Here is a 21,243-nt window from a genome sequence, read left to right as displayed (position 1 = left end):
AATGGAATCTGTTTTATAAGGTGGTTATGAGGCTTACAGGAGTTAATCTGGTAAAATGCCTATGATGGTGCCTGGCTCAGTGCGAATGCTCAGTAAAAATTACCTGTTACTAAATCCTGTATGAATATAATTTTTGCTGGAAACTAAGGAATGCCAGTTATGAGAGGAGAGAAAACTATGGAGTGAATTAGGAGCGTTCGAAACACAGATAACCAACGTTCATGTTATTGACCTTCTGAATTCCTATGAGTTGAAATATGCTACTTAAAACTGAATTGGCTATTTCCGAATTAAGTTTAGTGATACATTCTCTTGTCAGACTAAAGGAATAGCTAATATCCAGATATATAGTTGATGATTCTTTCGGGAAAATAGGCATAGGGGTAAAAGGGGATTAGTTTCCAAGTCCCTCCAAATCGAAGCCCCTCTTTAAGAGATATGTTCAATGTGCACATAAAAAGTCTAATTTCTTTCAGTGCATATATATTTTTAACAAGAACAAATGGGAATTTAAGCAAATTACCTTTACAACTCTTTTGATTTATAAGTGTCTTGGTGACACATGAACCATTTGGGGTTCAAATAAATGATCCTGGTATGATATTCAAAAAGGTTTTTCAATTTTATGGCAAGTTCTAATAAAAGTTTCTGTCTAGATATTTCTTCTATATCTTCTTTTAATGAGCCCTGTGGGTAATGTTAGGTTGATTCTGGTAAGCTCTCTTGACTGAAGACTATTTGCTGGCACTGTTCTCATAGGCTTTTAGACAATCTCTTATTTACAGTCTAATAAGTTGTATGCTTCTCTTCATTCCATTTTTCAAAGGATAAGTTTTATTATTCTGGGAATTCATTTCTTTTAGGCAAACTATAGTTTTACATGGCCATTGTGCAGTGCAATTCTTTAAGGAATAATAAAATGCTAAGCTCAATGGATATCACAAGTTTTCTATTCCCTTTATTCCCATTTTGTTTTGTTCAGACTTCTTTATCATGAAAGCACTTCAGTATCACATTTTTTCATATTCTTATAAGACGATATTTCATTAGAAATTCTTTCTCTACATTTTGTTTTTTAAAAACGTGTCATTTTTTCATGCTGAGTATTTTGACCCAAATGTTGGTTGGAAGTCATTTCAAATTTTTCTACTTGGTTAAACTATTTTCTGCCTTATCATGAACAAATGTTTTTAGGAAGTTTAAGGGAATATTTTGGAAAGAAGATTATATTGTCTTGCTATCGATGCGTAACAAACTACCTCAAAACTCAGTGGCTTAAGACAATGACCATTTATTATCTTTCAAATGCCTGTGGCTTGTCCAGACTGGGATCAGATCAGCTGAGCACTTTCTTCAGGATGTTGTGGCTAGGAGACTCTGCTTGTCCCCACAATTCCATGGGCTGGTTGGAGTTGCTCTGTTCCACATTTTTTCTTTTTTCTTGGACCACCAGTGTAGCCAAGGCCTGCTTCAATCTTGGGATGACCTAGGAACAAAAGGACAATCAGAAACCTGCACAGCCTCTTTGACTCTATGCTCAGAACTGGCACACCGTCACTTCTGCCTTTAAGCTATTCATAAAATCAAGTCACATGGCAGAGCCCAAAGTGAAGGGATGGGCACCACCTGTTTGTCAGTAATGAAGCCACAGAAAGGATATGGATGCAAGGACATGTAGAGGATTGAGATCAATGATACAGTCTACCAAAGGATAAGTAAGAAAGGAAAGAGAACTTTGTTTTATGAGTACTTGTCAGGTATATTTTTTACAGTTGTGGATTTTTACCATTCACTTCTTATCTCTTTCAAGTATCCTTGAGCATGAGCATCAGGAGTAGGTCTTTTGTTTTTGTCTTTTTTTTTGGCTGCAGAGAACTCCTAGTGATTTTTTGCTCATATATAAATGAGGGAGGGTTCTGTGGGGCTATGTGGAGTAATGTTAGTGTTGACTTCACATTGTTATTCTTAAGTATGCATAATTCTTATTCTATTGGAAAAATGGCAGATGTTACAGTCTGTGGTTGAATTTTGAGGGTTAGAAAACTGAGCGTGGATTCAAAATTGATAACCAAGGAAGACATTAAGGTTGCCAGATTATGTGCAACGTATTCTCTAATAATTTGTTAAAACATAAGGATTGCTAGAACTTTATGAATTGTGACTCTGCACAGTGAGTTATGTAGGAAATCATGAAAGGAGAGATTAAAACAGGATAGATCAAAAAATTATGAGGTTTTAATTTTTTTGCCATTATTTAATTAATCTGAAAGATCTTTATTGAGCATGTGATACACGTGTCCTGGGGATGCCACAATGGTCATAATGAACAGTGTCATAACCTCGTGGTAATTACATTGCAGGAGGGGGAGGCAAACATAAGCAAAAATGAGTTTAACTTGGGTGATTATTGCAATGAAGAAAAATAAAAGATAAAGTTAATGAGAGGAAGAAGGCATTCCGTATTGTATTGGGTGGTCAAAAATGACCTCTCTGAAAATGTAACTTTTGAGTATAGCTTGGACAAAAGGGAGAGAAGGAGTCCTACATATATTTCATGGAATAGCTTTTTACTTAGAGGACAAAGCAAGTGAAAAAGCACTGATTTTGAAGTAAGGAAATTTGAGTTACACCAAGAAGACTTTTGTGGCTGAAATGAAGGAAGTTGAAGGGGGACTTGCCAAGGATAAACTCAGAGAGAGATTAAGGAGAGATTACCTTGTAGCCAAGGCAAGCATTTTGGATCACATTATCTTGGCAAGATAGGAAGCTATTGGAAGCTTTTAATCAGAGGAATGATTTGACCAAATTATTTGCAGAGTAGATTAAAGAATAGAAATATGGAGTCAATTTAGAAAATTCTTGCAGTGATCTGGCAGATGCAACAGAAATAGTGAGAAATGGTCAGACTTGGGATATAATTCTGGAGGAGGAGTCACAGGATTGGCTGACAGATTTGATGTAAGCTTTAGGAGAAAAGAGCCAAGGTTTTTTGTCCTGTGCATTTTAAAAATGGAGTTGCCTTTTAACAAGATAGGGAAGATGGCTGGAGGAACAGGCTTATCAGGAAAGTTGAAAGTTTTATAGTGGCATGTTAAGTTTAAGATTTCTCGTAGATATCCAAATCTGTCAGCAGGCATTTAGATATAACTACTCCTCTGGACTACTGAGGAGAAAATGGGACAAAGGTATAAATTTGGGATTCATAGTCTATAGTTTGTATTTAAAGCAATGGAACTAGTTGAAGTCACCTTTCATTAATGAAAATATTATAAATCAGTGCATGGTGGATTGATCCTCTTCGACATGATCCAAATTATTTTAGAAATTTAAATAGCACCAAAATAATTTTAAAGTTAGACAAACAATTTGTACATTTATAAATTTTCAGGTAGTAGGAACACGTGTATTTTTTAACTCTTCACGTGGCTGAAAATTTTTCTGTAACACATTCCTTTAAAACCAATATATCATCTCTTATATAGATGCTCTTCTTCTCAAAATTTTAGGCCATGTCTTCCTGATTTCAATTTGACCTTTAGTAAATACCTGGATTGTTGAGCTCAGAGTCATAATTGTAACTATTTTTACTATAGCTATAGAATATAAAAAGTCACTAACCAGGTTATTAATCTTTAAAATACAAATACTGAAATATCATGATGCCTCATAATTCTGTGCATAAAAATGAGACTTTAATAAATAGGCTTCAAAATTTCCTGCTTAATAGAACCTACTTACCTACTTGAAGGAACACAATCTCTCTTTCACGGTTCTCTTTGTTTTATGTTTTCTCTTCATGGATAATGAAACTTGAGCCCCTGGTTGTGGCTGGACACTGACTCCAGGCTACTGCTCATATGGACATCTCACTGCCTGACCACTACAACATCTGCTTTTGTGGGCGCTCCTCAACATTCAGCTGCTCCTGCTGCCAACAAGTACAACTCTGTCTGAACTGAAACATCCTTGGTCCTGTGCCTTAGTTTCTATTGTAGATGCTTAGTTTTATTTTGCAAGGTTGGTTGGAGCATACTTCTATCCTCTCTGTATGCTGTCCACTCAGATGCATTACAGCTCAGTGTGTTTTAGACCCTGAGTGATTACTGTTTTTCCTGTCTTCACTTGGCTCTTTTCTCTCCAAGGTGTCCCCCAGGAAGGCTGAGTTGGGGTGAAACAACCATGTGACAATTTTACTCAGAAGCCCCATTCCTCTCATACCTTTAGGCTCTGTCATTGGGTTCAACTTATTGACTAAATCCCTTTCCTTGGATGGAGTGCCTCCCAGGAAAGCTACATTTTCTTCATGTAATATACTGTACGTTTCTTGGGGACATTAACTTCTCTTCCCCACTACTGCCCACCCATGTCAATTTTATTAGCCATTTTGAGAATTAATTCTCATCATGATATTTTGAGTTTCTTTCCAAGAAAACTTACCAGCTTCCATGTAAATCAATAGATAGAAATAAAATTTAAATACATGTAAATTATGTCTCCTAAGTTCTCCCAACAAACACATCTAAAATTCAGTTCTGGCAGAGTGAGGACCCCTGCCACTTGCATGTTGTGAATGAAAAGATCTTGATTACTGTAGTCTACTATCGTTCTGACCTGCACATGATATAATGTGCAATGTCCACTTCTTTCACAGTTTAAAAGTACATTAAATGAAATCAATATAGATTATCATGGCTGTTTACTCAATTTTTGAATCAAGATTGTAAGAAATCCGTGTGTAATAAAGAAAGCAGAACGTCCATGAATAAATGAAAGTTACTTGATTATGGAAAATATTTCCTCTGGGAAATCAGTTTAGCAACTCAAAGGGGTTTCTGGGACCAAAACTGCCCAGAAAGAGAATGGGAAGTAGATTTATACTTGCGTGCCTGCTCTGATAAATTTTTAAGGCCTGCCTCTGATGTTATTTTGAGGATTGTGGACTGGGTACAAACTCTGCAGGAGAGTCCTGGCTCATTGGCTTTGCTCTCATGAGCATGGTGGAGTGGGGGCTCCATCCTGTGCATTTTCCACCTTGGCCTATAGGGAAGAAAATAAGGAAAGTGGATTTCCATAACAATGGATGGAATCATAATAGTATCTAGTCAGGGCCTGTCATTAGCCTAAGTGTGGGGACCCTAGACTCCTTGGGTTCCTTTATGCAGAATCTCAGAGAGTCTGATAAGCTGCCTTGTGCAAATAGCAGCAGTGTAAATCAGTCACTTTAAGGCATTTTGCTCATGTAATCCCTAAAATAATTCTGAAAAATAAGTAACTTGTCACACAGTTTTTAAATTGACATTGAAGTATTTTCATCAAGTTTAATTAGATATCACATAATTTCAAACATATTGTAAAGATTGACACTTCAAAATAAGACTATTAAACAATTCTTTTGTAAGCATCTAATGGAATATAAAAACTATACTGATTTGAAATGTTCCACCTATTATTTTAAATGTGTGTATATATATTTATATGTTGTATATATGTATATGCATATGTACACTTAAATACAGGTACAATTCTTTTTTTTTTTTTTTTTGAGGAAGATTAGACCTGAGCTAACATCCACTGCCAATCCTCCTCTTTTTGCTGAGGAAAAAGATTGGCCCTGAGCCAACATTTGTGCCCATCTTCCTCCATTTTTTGTAGGTGGGACGCCTGCCACAGCATGGCTTGAGTAGCAGTGCATAGATCTGTGCCCGGGATCCGAACTGGTGAACCCAGGGACACTGAAGTGGAGCACATGAACTTAACTACTCCACTTCACTCATCTGGCCCCTACAATTCTTTTTAATAGCTGGGAATTTTGCATAATTCTTTTTTTTTTTTTTCAGTTTAGTTTTAATTGCAGTAACATTGGGTTATAACATTATATAGCTTTTGGATGTACATCATAATATATTTTGAATTCTGTGTAGATTACATCATGTTCACCACCCAAAAACTAATTATAGTCCATCCCCTCACATGTGAGCCTAATCACCCCTTTTGCCTCCCCCCAATCCCCCATGGTAACCACCAATCCATTCTCCATTGCTATGTGTTTGTTTGTCGTTGTTTTTATCTTCTACTTATTAGTGAGATCATATGATATTTGACTTTCTCTCTCAGACTTATTTCACTCAGCATAACACCCTCAAGGTCTATCCATGTTGTCACAAATGGCTGGATTTCATCATTTCTTATGGCTGAGTAGTATTCCATTGTGTATAAATACCACATCTTCTTTATCCATTTGTCTCTTGATGGGCACCTATGTTGCTTCCAAGTCTTGGCTATTGTGTATAATGCTGCAATGAACACAGGGGTATAGGAATCTTTACGCCTTTGCATTTTCAAGTTCTTTAGATAAATACCCAGCAGTGGGATAGCTGGATCATATGGTAGATCTATTCTTCATTTTCTGAGGCTACTCCATACGGCTTTCCATAGTGGCTGCACCAGTTTGCACTCCCACCAGCAGTGTACAAGGGTTCCCATCTAAAAAGCTTCTGCACAGCAAAGGAAACCATCAACAAAACGAAAAGACAACCTAAGAATTGGGAGAACATATTTGCAAACCATATATCAGATAAAGGGTTAATATCCAAATTATACAAAGAACTCATACAGCTCAACAACAAACAAAACAACAACCCAATTAAAAAATGGGCAAAAGATCTGAACAGAGATTTCTCCAAAGAAGATATACGGATGGCCATCAGGCATAGGAAAAGATGTTCAACATCATTAGCTATCAGGGAAATGCAAATCAAAACTACAATGAGGTATCACCTCACTCTGGTCAGAATGGCTATAATTACCAAGCCAGGAAACAACAAATGTGGGAGAGGATGTGGAGAGATGGGAACCCTTGTTCACTGCTGGTGGGAGTGCATAATTCTTTTATCTCTTTGAAGTCACGGTTCTCGTCCACTTTCCTGTATTGTACTAATTTCCTAAATTCTACTATAATTTTTTGAAAATCTTTTTCTCATTACATTATCATACTTCTTTGCATAAAAATAAAAATCAAAATTCATTTGAAATTTTTTCTGATACCACAAGACTAAATGTTGAAAATTTTTATTTTGTTGGATTGAATAATATAACAACTAGTTACATAGCAACTAACTGAACAACTCTATGTTGATTCAAACAGGAACATATATTACTATTCCAATAGCTGTTAACAAAAAAAAGTAAGAGAGGATTTGGAACTGGCAGTATCATATGGATGAGAGTGGTGACTTGACTAAAAGTAATTTCATTGACAGCAATACTTTAAATTGCCCTTTTGATATACACTTTGGTTTTTTCATCTTGAGTTAATGCTCGTATTGTAAGACTTCAGAGTAAGACTCTAGTTTATTGTTTAAATGGAAGAATATTACATTTTTTATTTAAATAGCAGAGTGGAGAAGGTAACTGTTGTGATGTGAAGCCCTCACCACAGGCAGTAGTTCAGTCAGAGTAGTGTTGCGAATAGAAGTTTCAAGGTGTAGAAATTGATTCCTGTAAAAGCGTCCATGCCATCATGGTGAGCTCTGGCTGGGACGTGTGGCATGAGGGCTGTCACCACAGTTGCTGGTGTCTGCTGATTGTAGCATAATGAATAAAGGCTTGAAATCTTGAGCTCAGTTGCCTGGATTCAAATTCCTGCTTTGCACTAGACAACTTTATGACCTTTGGTGAGTTATTGAAACTTTCTGTGCCTTTGTTTCTTTATCTATAATATGAGGATTAAAGAATAGGAAAGCAGCCCTCGGGTTTTGGGAACTGGCCTGGCACTCATAGCTAGGCCTTGGTGTTTTCCTATTGGAAATAAAAAAATCTCACAGAACGTCAACATCAGATACGGTCATTCTATGACCATATAAGGTGAGACCAAACAAGACCACTAGATAATTTTGTCGAGGAGCAGACAAAAGACAAGGTCATTTTGTAAAACACAACATACCTGCTAACATGAGTGACTGCTGCTTCATTAGCCTCATGGTAGTCTGCCCTCCTTCTAAAAAAGACTTAGAATATGCCCAATCATAGACTTATTCCTGCTTCCTGACAACACGCGATCCAGAGTGAACCCCTGCTTTCTGGAACCCTCTTCTAAAAAGCCCAAATCCTATAAGTCCTTTCTGTCACTCTCTGAGATGCCTCATGGGTCTCCATGGATCTCCCTCCCTGCAACAGGAATTAAACTCATATTGTGTAATTACAGGTGTTTCCCTTGTGGCCTTTGTCTAGAGGGCATTGACAATAATAGTAGTAGTAACTTCTTCATAGGGTTTTTATGAGGATAAAATTTATTAGTAGGTTAAAAGTCCTCAGGACAAGCCTTCATGTTAAAAGCGAAAGGTGCTGTTGGCCATCAGTGCCCTGTGTCCCTGTTTCCTGGAATTTGGACCTGTGCCTTTCCAGGTGCTTCACCTGAAGGCTTTCTGTCTGTCCTCTGCCTGTGCCCTTGCCCTCAGGCTGCTCAGGCCACTGATCAGTAATTCCCTTGTTTCCTGGTGTCAAGAAGAGGCCATGAAAACTATTGCCATGTTAAATAATTGCCCTTCTAGTTTCTTGAAAATAGCAAATAATTTCACCTATTGAATAGACTTTACCGGAAAATTGCCTTGCTAATGCCACAATTTGGGATATCTTGAAAGACAGCACTGTTTCTCATTGTTATCATGGATTCATTCAGCAATCTACTACTCTGAGGACACTGATGGTGAGCAGATAGAGTTCCTCCACTCACTGCTCTGCAAGCCCATACGCCACCTTGGTGCAAAGTCGTCATGTCTGCAGGGGTTCACAGTGCTCTGCCCTCATTGACCCCTTGGCTGAGTGCCCATATGCCCTAACCACACTTCTGTAGAAGCTGAGGATGTTCCTGTCTTGTTATGGACAGTTTTGTTTCTACCCTATCCAGTTCCAATCCGATTCTGTATATCGCACTCATTGCCCAGGTTCTGGTGCTCCATCTTTAGGAGACTTAGCTGAATATGGAATAACAAACTGATATCGAAGAAGTAAAAGGAGGAAGCATTATCTTTATGTAAAAAACAGTTGTGTACGTGGACAATGGAGACTTATTGACAAAAATTGGCATTTGGTTACATAATTTAGAATGATTTACAGTATAATAATTTATTGAATAAACATACAAAATTTTAAATCCTCAGATAAAATGGGCATAATAATAATATCCACTCTGTAAAATGGCTAGGAAGACTAAATGAGAAAATTAGTTAAGGTGCTTGGCTGGATGCTTCTGCATTTTAATCACTTAGTATATCTGTGATTGGCAGAAAAATGGCCTCCCAGAGTTGTTCATGTCCTAATTCCCAGAACCTGTGCTTAAGTTACTTTACAAGGCAGAAGAGATTTGTGGATGTGGTTAAGTAAAGTATCTTGATATAGAGAGACTATCCTGAATTATCTTCTGGGCCCAGTGTAATCACTAGGGGCATTATAAGAGGGAGAGGGGAGAGTTAGAGTCAGAGAAGGAGATGTGGTGATGGAAGTAGAGGTCAGAATGATGCGGCCATGAACCCAGGGAGGCAGGCAGCCTCTGGAAACTGGAAAAGGCAAGAATGGATTCTCCCCTAGAACTTCCAGAAGGGATGCAACCCTGCTGACACTTTGATTTGAGTCAATGAGACTTCTGACTTCTGAAACTGTAAGATATGAGTTTTTATAGTTTAAGCAATTAAGTTGGTGGCAATTTATTATGGCAGCAATAGGAAATTAGTACATTATGATAGCTTTATTATTATTAATATTATTGTGTTAGTTTGCTAGGTCTGCCGTAACAAAGTACCACACACTGAGTGTCTGAGTCACAGATGTTTATTGTCTCACCGTTCTGGAGGCTGGAAGTCCAAGATCAAGGTGTCCACAGGGTTGGTTCTTTCTGAGGGCTGTGCAGGAAGGAACTGTTTCAGTCTTGCAGATGGCTTGCCTTGTAGATGGCTGACGTCTCCCCTTGTCTTCACATTGTTTTCCCTCTGTGTGCATTTCTGTGTGCAAATTTCCCCTTTTGATGAGGGTACCAGTCATACTGGTTTAGGGGCCACCCTCATGACCTCAGTTTAACCTGATTACTTCTGTGAAGATTCTATAAGAATATAGAAATATTCTGTAGAATGTTGAAATAAGATCACGCTCTGAGGTTCCGGGGATTAGGACTTCAACATATGATTGGGCAGGGGGTACACAAATAATCCATGACAATAATTATGTTCATTTAAAATAAAATCCTAGAGTGTGAAAGCTATGACTATGCTTTCAGAAACAGAGAATATCTTAGAATTATTTTAACCATAACTTTCATTTGACTAAGGTGGTTCTTTTAGAGGGCCCCACGATTAGGAATTTGCCATGTTTGTAGAGGTACCATGACTTACTGATTTAAGAAGGAGGAGTACCATTGATACTGCCACTGGGATACAGCCTCAAATATGGGAAATGACAATTTAATAGTTCTAAAAACAGCCCCCTTTTATAATTATAGAGAATTTCCTTAGTGGTATCGAAGTTCTTGAAGTTGTTCATGGTTTCTCATGAGGTCTGCATAAGTCTGCAGTCACTGCATCATTTTGAGCATCTCCAATAATTCTGCAGGTGGTAGGCAAAAAAGTATAACTGATATAGGAAGTGGCAGCTGCATTGTACCACAGAAGAAGCAAAGAAATTACACTTACCGCTGAAACCTGGCTTTCATTAGATTTGTCCTGGATCAGTGGGGCTTAAAACTTAAAGGACTCCTTTGAGAATATATATTACAAAAAAAAAAAGATTAGTTTCTCACCATAAAAGTGCCTGTGTGTGTGTATGCCTACAAACACAAAGTTTGCATAAATTTCCAATGAGTTAAAGGACCTTTGAAGCTTAAATATGAGCCCCCTCAGGGCCCTACTCTACAACCTTTTCTCTGAGGCAGTTTCTCCTCAAAGTCTCTTGTTTGTTTTAGCCTCATCTCCAAATTTGGCATCTTTGTCGGCTTCTAGAACCTCACTTACCATCCCACAAGCTCTAGTCTCACCTCCTTTTTGGTTCCCTGTCAGCACTCACTACCTCGTATGTGACCTCACTGGTCCTTGGGAACCTCTCTGGACGCCACACTTCATAAGCTGCCCTCCTTCCTTCATTGTGGAATATGAGAAATCGGTAACTGTAAATTCCTCTACATTTTGGTCAACTATTGCCTAAGTAATCTTTTTGCCTTAGGGAACTTATTTGATTTTTTTTCCAAAATTTTAGAATACAATTTGTAGTGCATTTAAAATGAGTAGTTTTGCTCAATCTTGGTTCCCTGAAACAGAGAATGCACCTTTAAAATGCATTTTTTTCTCATATTAGCATCACATGCATGAATGACTATTTTAAGCACTACAGTTTTTATCAACTTTTAGAGAAACACATATTATGATATTTTTAAAGAAAATTTGCAACAAAACTGCTATTTCTTAGAAGAGTAAAACAGTTCTTGAGTAATAAAAATACCAGATTGGATAAATCATATACAAAAGCAGCATCTTATGACTGCTTTTTAACTCAGTATCATAATATTGAGTATTTTATTTGGATTGGCTGTTCCATTGTGTTCTTTCATAAAGAACTCACAACTAAAATGCTATTGTTTTATCTCTGAAGCTATTAGAAGCAGTAACAAATCTATGTACCCAAACGTTGAAAATTAGGAAGAAAATCTTCAAAAAAAACTTACATTGAGGGGCCAACCTTGTGGCATAGTGGTTAAGTTTGTGCACTCCATTTCAGTGGCTCGTGGTTCACAGGTTTGCATCCCAGGCACCAACATAGCATTGCTCGGCAAGCCATGCTCTGGTGGCATCCCACATAAAATAGAAGATTGGCACAGATGTTAGCTCAGCAACAATCTTCCTCAAGCAAAAAAAAAAAAACGAAAGGAAGATTAGCAACAGTTGTTAGCTCAGGGCCAATCTTCCTCAGAAAAAAACCCCAAGAAACTCAAGTTGAAGTGATTCATATTGCATATTGCTTTTGCTCCAGCTAGTCCATCTGCCTGGGATGTCTGGTTTATTGCCTCTTTCTTCAAGATGCAGCTCCATCCTTGAAATATTTCCTGAACCCCTCAATCCAATGTGGTTCTCTTAATGTATGAGTACTTCTGTCTCAGCAATTATCTAATTAGCTTATAATAACTAATTGCTTCTTCCTTCCTTTCTTTTTTATTAGCCTCTCTCACTGTACTCATGTTCTTGAAGGTGAAGAATTGTCTGTTACCCCAGTACCTAACATACTGTCCTTTACTTGGTAGGCCCTCAATAAATGCCTGTTGACTTAACCAAAGGAAGCCTAAGCCAGTAAAGAAATAATTGGGGCGGGGGTTGTAGTACTGTTCATATTAAAACAGATGTTTCTTTTTGTCTTTGTCACTATAGAATAATTTTAGAAGGTCATATGAAGAAATTCAGTAACAGTATCTTGTAAACATGCTTTAGATTCAGAGCACTGGCTAGATATGGGGAAAAAAGAAAAGACAAACACTTCTTTCTGGAAATTTACAAAGTAGTTGGAAATATAGGCTTAAAGTACCAGAAAGAAAAGAACTTAAAAAATATGTAAGGCAATATTATGCAAACTATTTACATACATAGAGAGAAGCTGTAATAACTGTGATTGGACCCACTATCACGGAAAGAGCAGAAAATAATGAAAAGTAAAAATTCAGAGATATTTCAGTTTTTGTAGCAACATCAAATAGAGGGTCACTTCTGCATAGATAAAGTGCTAATGGGCATCCATTCCCCATCTTTCATCTCAGTGAATGAAAGTAGGAAGTCACAAAAATATCACTCCAGGCAAGTGAAACACACACGTGGACTGCGGCCCTGGATTGCAAATACCTGGTGCTAATGAATGATGCAGATGAAAGGAAGACATTTGATTTGTATGCGGCTCTGTAAATTTCAAGTCTAATGTAAATAACATGAAAGAAAATAACAGACAAGGATTCATTCCTGTGATCAATTTTGTCAGATTTTTCATATTTAGTACATTAAAAATTATTTAAAGTAGCTTACTCTTGAATAAGTATGTGCTCTGAAATCTTGTGAAATTCCCTGAAACCGTTGGTAAACTGTCAGCCAGAGATGTCTTTCCAAAATGGAAACACATATACATACACTCACACATATATACATACATGCATACATAGATATGCACATTATAAATATATATATATTCTTTTTAAAAAACCTCTATTCTAAATTATAACCAATTTTTAAAAATGTGTTTCTAGCTATAACTTGGGTGTAATACAAATTAACTGATTTGGATAAATTGTGGGAACTAGTTTGAAATTTCTTTAGTGTTTTAGGAAACATGTTTTTTTATATCTGTGCATAGTAATTTGAACTATACAAAAGAAGAAATGATTATTAGGAATTCTCTTTCAATAAATAGATATGAATGGTTAGTTGTCTGCTTATATAAGCATCAGATTGAGCAGCTTCTGCTTTCACTGAAGATGCATTATTTTAGGAAGTGGATGTCTCTTAATTGGGTAAGCATTACCCTGAAGAATGATATTCTGTAATTACTTGCAAATTTAAAATTCAATGTAGGCTCTGTCAGAATAATGACAGATATTAAAGCAATGAAGTTTGTAACAATTGCCCTGTTAAAAATTCTGATTATAAACTTTGGTCATAATTTGGGGTAATGAATTCTGGATTTGTAAACACAGCACACATTGTACCTTTGTCTTGCTCTCACTGTCTCTCGGTGCCTCTCTTGACTGACCACTGTTTCAGAGATTCCAGACTGGCCTGCACAGACTTTCCTGCCTAGAGACGCCATGGGCAGCTGACTGGCGCTGTCCTTTCCAATAGCTGTTCTCTTTTCTTTTCTAAGGCCAGTTAAATTCCCCCCGTTTGATACCTTCTTACTTCTGTACAGCATCCTCTGTTGTCCCCTTCCTGTCACCTCACTCTCTTCTATTGCTTTTTAAGTTATCTGGGGGAAAAACTCCTCCTCTTCTACTTCTTTTTTTTACAATTTTCTTTTCGATGCTTCTGTTTATCCCTTTCTTGTTTCATATACAAGAGAATAGAAATAGGTCAGATCATGGGAAGGATACCAATAAGACAGAGATACTTTTATATTAAAGAAAAATAATGCCATAGATTTCATGCAAAATTAGATGTAACCCAAAAATAGTATCATTAACTTTCAAAGCATTTTTAAACTCTTAAGGTCTGATTTTGGTTTGTCTCTCTTGCCTCCTTATTTTCCTCTAATTAAATCTATGTTGTTTTCTCAAGCACTTGAACATTTAAGAGGAAATAGGAACTTTTGTCATTTGGGTATGGCCACATTACAGTCATGTGTCACTTAAAGATGGAGATACAGGGGCTGGCCCCGTGGCCAAGTGGTTAAGTTCGTGTGCTCTGCTGCAGGTGGCCCAGTGTTTCGTTGGTCGAATCCTGGGCATGGACATGGCACTGCTCATCAAGCCACGCTCAGACAGCGTCCCACATGCCACAACTAGAAGGACACACAATGAAGAATATACAACTATGTACTGGGGGGCTTTGGGGAGAAAAAGGAAAAAAATTTAAAAAAATAAAAAGAAATCTTAAAAAAAAAAAGATGGAGATACATTCTGAGGAATGCATAGGCGATTCCATCATTGTGCGAACATCACAGAACAAACTTACACAAACCTAGATGGTATAGCCTACTACACATCTAGGCTCTATGGTACTAATCTTGTGGGACCACTGTTGTATATGAGATCAGTGTATGCAGCGCATGACTGTTGATATCATCTATTTTATTGTAAATATTAATATTTCAGCTAAATTAAAGGCCTGATTAAGCTATTGACAATTAGCTAAAATAAAGACCCGATTAAGCCATTGATGATTAACGTAAGCACCTTTTATACATTTTTCCCATTGGAAAATGGGCTACAAACGTCAGTTGAGTACTTTAAAAACACTTTTGAAATCTCACCTGCTTCCTATTTGGAGACTTCTGTATTATCTTAGGCTTTTAATGATAATCAAGGTACTTCGTGCTGTTGAATATAAATTCAACAAAAATTGTGTATTATCAGTTTTTATCAACCTCTGCACATTCTACCCTTTTAATGTATACCTGGCTATTTAGAAGACTGAAGATCATTTGTCAAACAAATGAGCTTTCCCTTCCCAAGTTATCTATTTAAGAAGTCAGATTTTTATTTATAGCAAAAGTATTTTAACTGAGAAACTTGGGGAATTGGGTGACTTGGTCTGTCAAATCATTTGTTCTCAATGTAGTTTAAAAAAATACTTGAAAGTTACTCTCCTGTTGCTACTTTGTCCTTCTTTGTCCCTTGTTGTTTGCAAATTTCTCTTTTTTGTCCTCTGCCTCTCACCCCACTTGCCTTTCTTTTGAAATCGTGAACCCTTAGAGCTGACTTGATTTTTTTCAGCTGTGAGTCAGGCCCCCTGTACTGTCTTTTGATTTCCTAAGCCAGTGGACAGAATAATTGTAGGCTTGAGCTTTAAAGAGCTGGAATGGGTGAAATTTGACTCTTCACCTTGGGGCTCTCATCAACTCCATATTTTAACACATGATGTTCTCTCTGAGCTATTTTCGGGTTTCAGATGATTGATTATTTTGTTTATTGAGATTTTTTATAAAAAGATAAATTTATCAAATTAACAGAGACCAGTGGTTTAAGTGTGGACTCAAAGCTGAGTTGTGTGGATTCAAAGATAAGCTCTACCACTTTCTAGACGTGTGTCTTTAGCAAGATGTGATTAGCTGTGTGTGCCTCAGTCTTCTCATCAGTAAAACTGGAATAGTTAGAGTCGTAGTGGGGATTTGATGAGCTAATAGAAGTAAAGAGCTTAGGTCAGTGCCTTTTTATTGAAATTGCTCCATAAATATTAGCTCTTGTAATTATCTCAGCTTGGAAAAGTATGTAGCATATCATGGGCAGATAGTAAATGTTTGTTGAATAAATGGATGGATGAATGAATGATGTATCACCTCTACATTCCCATGAACACCTGGTGCATTTTTAGAGCTTTGTCTTTGAGTCGCTTAAAAAAACTAGACATTCAAAAACTGTTTTAGAGCTTGTGAAATTCACGTTGATTTATTCTGGCATTTTATGTAGGCCAAATCAATTAGGCAATGTCCCCTATTTCTATTTACAATGATGAAACAGGAGCTTTCACAAATGTTGACTCTGAGTATAAATATGAGAAATAATTAGTCTTTTGAATTCAATTTCAGCAATTTGAATACTATTTTACCACTATTACATATACTACTATTTACCGTTATTTATACATGTGTTAAAGGGACCAATACAGGCAGTTCCCTGAACTTCCAGTGCTCTCCACAGTATATTTAGGGATATAGACGCAAAACTAAAACTATTTATTGACAAACTGTTCCTCTCAACCACTTGATATTGGAATGAATGTTCTCTGTCTACTTTCATTCCCTTCACTGAATTATTCAAATCAATTGATCTTATGATAGTTAATTAGAGTAATTTAATCCTATTGTTCCTTATTACTATACAGATCTTTTATCATAGAAAATGGGGTTTCATATTTCTTAGCCTGAATTCTTGCACAGAAAAGATACTAATTATTTTGATTTCATACTCTCTTCCTCATAATAGTGAGAAATATCATACCCTCTAAGCTGATGATTTAGTACAATTTTCCAACACTGTTTTAACAGGCAGTTGAAGTTTGACTCAAGATAATTATATTGAGTAGTAAAGCAGTTGCAGAAATAAGTCCCTGCTTTCAAATCATATCTAATAATTAGTAATTGCCCATGGCAGCTGGTGAAAGAGAAATATTGATAAAAATTACCCCTATTCACACTGCAAAACTCAATCAGCTCTCATAATGGCAAAAAGACTACATTCCTGAAATCCCTACCCACTTCAAAATCATTTATAAAAAATAGAAGTTTCAGTATTATTTTTTGTATACCTAATTCTGGAATTATTGATGATCTATTATATTTCTTTGTAATCTAACTGTACCATTCTTAATCAAGAAAGATATAGAACAGAGTGTTAAATGTCAAGGTAGGTTGCAGGGGGCAAGACAAAAGAATATTATTTAAGGAGTTCCAGTGGTCCAGCAAGAATTAAAAAAAATAAAATAAAATGAGATGCCATGTGAGGTCATTCACTTTGGCAGTGTTCCATGAACTTGTGGAAATATACTGGAATTTAATTCTTTCTTGGTTCTTAAAAAATATATAGGGTTTGGAACTCCAGTATAAGTGTAATTCATTATGAAAAGACTCAGTCTGTTGCTTGTGATCGAATCTTCGGGAAATATTCAGAATAGGGTTGCTTTATACTTTATTCCACTATGGAAGCATGGTGTATAAAGACTGCTGGATATTTTAAAACCATTGTCATTTTCCAAATCCTATGCAATGTTTTTAACAGTTTTCAAAAGAAATATGTAAACTGCTCTTCTCCTGCTGAGGAGTGAAATTAATGATTGGTGGGCTGCACTTCAACAGACCATTTGCCTTTCATTGTTAGAAATATTAGCTGTCTGACAGGACATTATTAACTAGTCCCCAGGAAAATAATTGCTGAAAAGGCTTACAGGTGCTTTTATAAGTAGAGTTATAAAAATGCAAAAAACTCTGACAGTGAGAGCATATGAACTCTTGACAGCCTAGTAAGAAATTCAACATTTTTCTGTTTTTGAGAGATGGATTGTAGAACCAGTGTCACTGACAGACCAGTTTACTTTTAGCGTGGGACAAAAAGAGGGTTGTAGGCTGTCAAACACTTCAGCAAGTCAGAAAAATGATATAAGCTTGAGGTACAGTTGAAAGAAATTGTGCTTATTGGAGTCTATGGAGCTCTCAGGTATGTTTTAATTTCTTAGAATTTAGTAGGCATTGACTTCTTGTTTTAAGAAAGACGTTTGATCTGAAATGTTCTCTTTTTGTGCAGGGAATATTAAAATAGTGCAAACATTTTCCAGTTCTCTACAATATCAAAGAAAATAGCCATTTTGGATTTGGTAAAACTCAAGTTTTATAACAGTAACTATTTTTTCCAAATTTTCTTTCTCCATAGAATCCCCATTGAATATGAATTATGAGTTACTCTGTTTTCTATGGCTGTCTGTGTTGAATAGTAATTTGCCTTCTCTCTTAAGAGTTCATTGCCTTCTCAGTAAAATGACATTTAAATCATATAAATTTTCATGCAAGAGTTTCCGGAATGCATTGTTTTTCTCCTTCCCTTTCATTAGTTATGCCAGTGACGCCAGTTATTGGAGGAAAATAGAAAATTTAGTCTTCCTCCATCTCCTCAAAGCTATGAATCTCTATGAAGGGAGATTTTCCTGACTATCCCAAATAGATCTTACTCCTTTAGCCCACATATGTTCTCTCAACATTATATAATCTCTATCCATTCACGTTTGTTTGGATTTTTCTTGAATCTCTGATAACTCCCACTTCTGTGCAGTTGCAATATTTTTTGATCTATAATATTTTGTTGTGCTCAACAGGTGTTCCTCATACCACACACTTCATTAGGAAATCTTTTCTTATTGGTATCTATATATGGTCTTTTTTTTTTTTTTGAGGAAGATTAACCCTGAGCTAACATCTGCAGCCAATCCTCCTGTTTTTGCTGAGGAAGACTGGCCCTGAGCTAACATTCGTGCCCATCTTCCTCTACTTTTTATGCGGGATGCCTACCACAGCATGGCTTGCCAAGTGATGCCATGTCCGCACCTGGGATCTGAACTGGTGAACCCCGGGCCGCCGAAGCGGAACATGTGGACTTAACTGCTGTGCCACCCGGCCAGCCCCTATATATAGTCTTAAAATAAATATTATGTTGCTTACTTATTTGTTTTGTACATTCATGCACCGTGTAATGATGTTTCGGTCAACAACAAACTACATATAAGACAGTGATCCTATAAGATTATAGTAGAGCTGAAAAATTCCTACTGTCTAGTGACATTGTAGTTGTTATAACATTGTAGCACAATGCATTACTCACATGTTTGTGATGATGCTGGTGTAAACAAACCTACTGCACTGCCAGCAAATAAATGTATAGCACATATAATTATTTGCAGTACATAATACTCCATAATGATAATAAATGACTATGTTACTAGTTTATGTATTTACTATACCATACTTTTTATCATTATTTTAGAGTGTACTCTTTCTATTTATAAAGAAATTTTAGCGTAAAACAGTATGCCATGTTACGCTGGCAGCAGCCTCATACATCCGGTGTTTACCATGTTGCTTGATTGTATTATTTTCTCTTATGCTTGATTTAATCTCATGTTGTTTTGTTCATCATCGCCCCTATGTGCACCAGATCCGCTGCTAATGTTGCCAGTAAGAGGCCATGTTAAGTGACTGAACTGGAAACAGAATAAAAAGTGAGTAAGGACTATGAAGGTGGAAAATCAGTGATGGTCCCTGCTCACCGGTCAGGCATATTCCATTCTGCCATAGCTACAATCTTGAAGAACAAGAACAAAGTGTTGGCAGCTGTTAAAGAATCTGCTTCATTGAAGGCAATGAGACTAACAAAAATTCAAGAAGGGCCTACATCAGACATGGAGAAGCTTCTAATGTCCTGGATTGAAGACCAGACACAGAAACGTATCTCTCTCAGCATCATGACCATCATGGCCAAAGCAAAACGTTTTTTTGCATTGTTACAGGCTAGACCCAACCACAATGTTGAATATACTGCTAACGCTGAGCGGTTTAAACAATTCCAGAATCATTACTCATTAACATAATGTGAAAGCGAGTGGTGAGTCTGAGTGCTGATGTGAAGGCAGCTGAAGAATTTTTGGAAACTCTAGGTAAGCTGATTGTAGAGGAAAATTACTTGCTAGAGCAAATATTAAATATGGATGAAACCTCTCTATTCTGGAAACAGATGCCTGACAGGACTTTTATTCATAAGGAGGTCAGGTCAATGCCAAGTTTCAAGGCTTTTAAGAACAGGATATCAGTCTTGCTTGAGGGCAGTGTTGCAGCCTACAAATTGAAACCCTTTGTGATCTGGCTCAGTGAGAACCCCAGGGCTTTCTAGCATATCAATAAGCACAAGTTGCCAGTGTACTACAGGAGCAATAAGAAGTCATGGATAACCCAGCTTCTCTTCCAAGTTGCCCTCCTGCCAGCAAAATGAGGAAGTCCTGTTCAGAGAATTACATACCTTTCAAGATTTTTCTTATTGTTGTTAATGCTCCCGGATATCCTTCTTTTATTGGTGATCTTTATTCCAATATGAAAGCAGTGTTTCTCCCTCCAAACACCACCTCTTTGATCCGACCAATGGATCAAGGAATTATAGAAGCTTTTAAAGCCTACAACCTGAGGAGGACCTTTGCCCAGGCTATTGCTACAACTGAGGAAGACACTATGCAATTCTAGGAGAATTACAACATCAATGACTGCATCAAGAAGGTTGTTTGGGCTTAGGGTGATGTCATCAAGGAGTGTGTGCATCAAATCTGGAAGAAGACACTCAAGAGGTTCATCATGACTTCAAAGGATTTACCAAGGATGAGGAGGTTGCAAAAATCAACAAGACTGTGTTTGAGGTGGCAAACAACTTTAACTTGAGAGTGGATGAGAATAACACTGAGAAGCTCCTAGAGGTAGTTCCTGAGGAATTGACTAATGAGGAGTTGTTGGAACTGGAATAGAAATGCATAGCTGAAGAAGAGGAAAGAGAAAAGGAAATTGTAGGAGAAGAAAAAGAAGATCCTCCAAGAAAATTCACAGTCAAGGATTTAGCAGGAGCTTTTGCAGACCTCAACAAGCTCCTTAAAAAGCTTGAAAACATGGACCCCCAACACCAAAAAGTTTTAATTAATAGAGAGCAATGTTCATGATATATTATCCACTCACAAGTAAATCTGTGATGGAAAAAAAGAGACAAACCAAGCAAACCACCATGGACATATTTCTGAAAAGAGTGACACCTCCTCAAGAAGAGCCTCAGGCAGGTCCTTCAGGAGCTATTCTAGAAAGAGGCATTATTATCATAGGAGATGACAGCTCCAGGCACGTGTTGTTGCCCCTGAGGACCTTCTGGTGGGATAAGATGTAGAGGTGGAAGACAGTGATATTGATGATCCTGACCTTGTGTAGGCCTAGGCTCATCTGTGTGTTTGTCTTAGTTTTTAACAACAAAGTTTAACAAGTTGATAAAATAAAAAATTTTTTAGA

At 37.0% G+C, this 21,243-nt stretch overlaps 1 protein-coding gene across 1 annotated transcript in view; it reads left to right on the top strand.

The window, feature by feature from the left end:
- SPOCK3 (SPARC (osteonectin), cwcv and kazal like domains proteoglycan 3) overlaps positions 1-21,243 on the top strand; it is a 461,901-nt gene that overhangs the window by 46,240 nt on the left and 394,418 nt on the right. The gene's annotated exons all lie outside the window — the stretch shown is intronic.

Source organism: Equus quagga, chromosome 3 (assembly GCF_021613505.1).
Source record: "Equus quagga isolate Etosha38 chromosome 3, UCLA_HA_Equagga_1.0, whole genome shotgun sequence".
Taxonomy (NCBI): domain Eukaryota; kingdom Metazoa; phylum Chordata; class Mammalia; order Perissodactyla; family Equidae; genus Equus; species Equus quagga.
Note: the sequence above shows the minus strand (reverse complement) of the source record. Positions and strands in the feature narration are given on the sequence as shown.